At 43.0% G+C, this 4,295-nt stretch overlaps 1 protein-coding gene across 1 annotated transcript in view; it reads right to left on the bottom strand.

Moving 5' to 3' along the window:
• The window catches only part of ERICH3 (glutamate rich 3), a 124,949-nt gene that overhangs the window by 34,740 nt on the left and 85,914 nt on the right, over window positions 1-4,295 (bottom strand). The gene's annotated exons all lie outside the window — the stretch shown is intronic.

Below are 4,295 nucleotides of genomic sequence, written 5' to 3'. Positions count from 1 at the left end.
AGAGAGAGAGAGAGAGAGAGAGAGAGAGAGAGAGAGAGAGAGAGAGAATGTGAATTATTTAGAGCCATGAATTTGTGGATGACTTCTTTCTTGGATTTTGTCTCCTGTGAATTTCTAGAAGTTTTGTTTCATTATTCCTACGTTTGTTACTATCTATGGTTTCCTTGTTTGGTGGATACATGCAGGCAATGTTGTCCTCCCCACCCATCCCCAAGCCTTCTCACTTCGTTCTCAGCAGAAAGTGGTTTTTGCTGTTTTTGTTTTTAGGAAATCGACAAATGAGCTGAAGAGTATTGAGAGGAGGGTAAGATAAAGGCATCAAGACCATGTCACACGAGGAGCATCAAGGGAGTGGGACGCCTGGTCGGTAGACAAGAGCATGAGAGTCGCGATCACTCTTTGATGGACTTTGAGGAAGAGCAGGGTTCTGCTCTGCGCGATGGGCACAAGAGACAAAGCCTTCGACTTGATTTCAGAGGGGAAGATGCTTGCTAGAAGGAGGGGAGGATGCATGGGAAGGTCATGGAGTCTCCCTCACCGATGGTCATTAAACAAAGGCGGATGATCCCGTGTCATAGAGGAGGGCTTTACACAGGTATGGGTTGGCCCAGCCAGCTGCCGAGGTCCCTTCAACGCTGAAGGGTTCCATGTTGTTCTGAGAACATTCATTCTGCATTGTTCCACAGAGTGCAAGAACCTGGGCCAAGCCATGCAGGACACGGTAAGGTGGAAGGGGATCTGCAACAATTACAGCCATCCAAGAGCTCACCAGAACACAATGAGTTCCCTGTGCTTGCCAGTATCCAGAGCCAGGGTCATCATATCACAAGGATTTTCTACCAAGGGCCCTAATATTGGAACGTAAGAGACTACATAACATCTAAGGTTCCCTGTGAAGAACTGCAAGAAGACCAGTTGATTGGTGTGGAACATCAAGTGTGAGGAGGGGCCCAACATGAGATGGGTCTGGAAGGGTAACTCTGAGTCCCCATTGGGAAGAGCTGTAAATACCTTTCCAACCCTAAAAATCGATTTTTAAAAAAACTGATAGCTTACATTTATGCAACTCTTCTGGGTTTATACTGTGATTGCTCTCACAATTCTGGGGAGGGATTGGTAGAAGTTGGACAAATATGAGTTCCATTCAACAGATGAGTAAACCGAGGTTAAGTGATTTCCCTGTAATCAACCAGCCAGTTAGCACTATGCTAAAATTTGAACCCATAACTCATGATTCTAAGTCCATTTCTCTTTTAGCTATGCCAGGCTATTGACAAACTATTGGTTATATTCACTTATACCACTATCCTGTGATAAACTTCTTCAAATTAGAAGCAACCAATATATAAGTCACAATACCTTATCTAATTCATCTCTCTGGTTTCTAAGCAAGACTCTGCCCAGAAATTCTAGCCACATGTCTGTCTAATCCATTAATACAGATGAATTATTGACTGGTTCAATTTACATAGAAGAGTTCCTAAGAAGCATATAAAGAAGGAATTTTACTTTTGGTCAGAAGTATCAAAAATAGGAAAATAACATATATATATGTTAAGAATTAAGTTGTTACATTCTGTGTTTAAAAAACTAACCTTGTTTGTCATCTGCCAAGTCATTGTCTGAGCACCCACCAATTTCATATTTCATATAATCAGAGGTTTCTCCTATTTCCTGGAATGAGGTTTCACCCTCCTTTTCATGGTCTAAATTATCTTTTTCATCATCTGAGGGTGACTTTGACCTTCCATTCATTTGATCATCAGTCTGTCCATCTTCATTAACTTTCTCATTTGATTTCTTGTCATCGACTTCAAAATCTTCATCATAGTCTCAGGAAAGAAAGCCTCTGCTTTAAGGCTGAAAATAGAATCCCTCACACTTAACCTATTCCAATTTAATGAGGGTTCTGACTTCATTAGTTCCTGTTTCTCTTTGCCTTTATCCACTTCTCTTTCACACAATTAGTAGACATAGGAGAAACTGTGTGGAGCTGACAACAAATGATGGGCGATTGCAATCTAATACATAGACCATAGTAGAGAAAAGAGAAAGCCCCACGCCAAAACCTGCAGCAGACAGAGAGTTCATTTTCAAATGTACATAGCCCATTACAATGAATAAAACAGACAAAGGAAGGCAATGATAGGGAAAAAATAAATGAGAGAGAAATTCAAAATGAGGAGAACAGACTCATAATAATAAAAGTTAATTCGGAAGCTGAGCAACAGAGTACTTTGCATGAAAGATGATCAAAATATTTGGATATCAAACTAATGAATAGTGAAGTGGAAAAATTCAATTAATCAGGTCTAAAGGCACTAGGGAGGAATGTGGCGAATATTATCTATTCTTTGAGAAATAAGTGGGCACCAAAAAAAAAAAAAAAAAAGGAATTAGGACGTATATCTCATTCAGAGTGAAAATCCTTCCCATTATCCATCCCTCCAACAAATCAAATAATGATACTTCAAAGCTGGACCTTCTCAGAAAGTAAAATATTCCTATGACGGCCACTAATTTGCAACATTCTCCACAGAGAGGCCACAAATCAATGGCAGAAAAGGAAATTGTCACATCAGATAAACTCCAGCTGTCTCTGGTGGCCGTAATTTTTCACCTTTCAGATTTAATTGTCCGCCTGCTTCTTTCCACCCACATTTTTCACATGTTGAAATGACAACATGCCAAGGAAAGAAAGCAAAGGGCTCTCATGTGGAACCAATTAAGCAAATAAACAATTATCCATAAAAATAAAAATGAGAGAAGGAAGTGCCAGCCTTGGATTGGATATTAGGGGAGTGCCATTCCGGGCCTTGTACAAGGTGGGGGACTGACCCCACTGGATTAGTTGGGAGCTACGCACGTCCAGCAATGCAAGGAACTTAATTATAAATTAAAAAAAATAAAACAGTAAAACTCAGCAAATTAGGAAAGCCATACTAATTCAGAAAACCCAGCAAGGCAGTAGCAGGAGAAGATAATTACAGAGTAGACAAAAAGAGGAAAAAAAAAAAAAGAACTCCAAGGGGCAAACAGGTGGTGCAGTGGATAGAGCCAGCCCTGGAGACAGGAGGACCTGAAATCAAATCCAGCCTCAGACACTTGACACTTACTAACCGTGTGACTTACCCCGATTGCCTTGCTGAGGGGAGAGGGGACAGGTGCAACCTCAGTGGCATCTTCACCACTTGCCCTAATCTCCTTTCAGCCTCATTACATACAGCTCCCTCCCACAAACTCTGCGGGGCCAAACAGGCCTCCCAGCTAGTCCTCACAGAAGACCCTCCAGGTCTCCCATCTCTTCACAGGCCTTCGTGTGGATGGTCTGCTAGCCTGGAATGTACTCTGTCCTCCTCTCCACTTCCAAAAGCCCCTTCCCCATCAAACCCTTCCTGGCCTCCCTCCCTCCTAAAGTGCTAATGCCTCCTGGGAATCTGCTTTGTATATACTTTGCATGAACCTATAAATGGGCACAGTCATGCCCCCTGCTAGAATGGAATCTCTCTAAAGGCAGGGAGTGTTTAACTCTTGGCTTTGTATTCCTGAGACCTAGGTTAGTGCCTGGCATGTATTAAACTCTCTTAACACGTGCCGATTGATCAATGATCCTCAATTCCTTATTCTCACCCCACACGTCCAAAGCTTCTTAGCTCACATCTGCCATATACATCTCCTCTCCACCTACACAGTCATCGCCCTGTGCATACTCACATCTTCTCCTCCTCTAGCCTGGACAATTATAGTAGCTTTATAATTGGACACAGCCTCCAAGCCATCCCACACTCAGCTGCCAAACAGATTTCCCCAGAGATGAGTCGGACCATGTCATGCCCACAGCGATACAGAATAGACCTGAGATTTGACTGATGTAGAGACCTCCTAGATGAGGCCCTTCTATCTATGCGTGCAGGTCAGCACCTTCTCTACCATGTGGGGTCTTAGGGAGCTTTCTACACCCCTTACGTGACCTGCTCAGGTCTGACTCCCTTCATCACTGAGGAAAATCCAGCAGCTCCCTCCTTCCTCCAAAAGCAAATGTGGAACTTTATCTTTGGTATCTAGATCCCTTCACAAGTTGGCCCCAGCCTACTCTGCCAGCCATATTAAAGACTATTGCCCTTCATGTACACTACAGCCTAGCCACACTGGAGGTGAAGAAAGCCAGGCTCAGAGAGAGAAAACTTTTCCCAAGGTCACATTGGCAGTAAATGACAAGGCTAGTCTTCTGATTCCAAACCTAGCACCCTTCTCCAAGACAATGCTGTGATGAATCTAGCACCCTTCTCCAAGAC

Source organism: Vombatus ursinus, unplaced genomic scaffold (assembly GCF_900497805.2).
Source record: "Vombatus ursinus unplaced genomic scaffold, bare-nosed wombat genome assembly UNPS02014804.1, whole genome shotgun sequence".
NCBI lineage: Eukaryota > Metazoa > Chordata > Mammalia > Diprotodontia > Vombatidae > Vombatus > Vombatus ursinus.
This window is presented reverse-complemented; position numbering and strand designations above follow the sequence as displayed.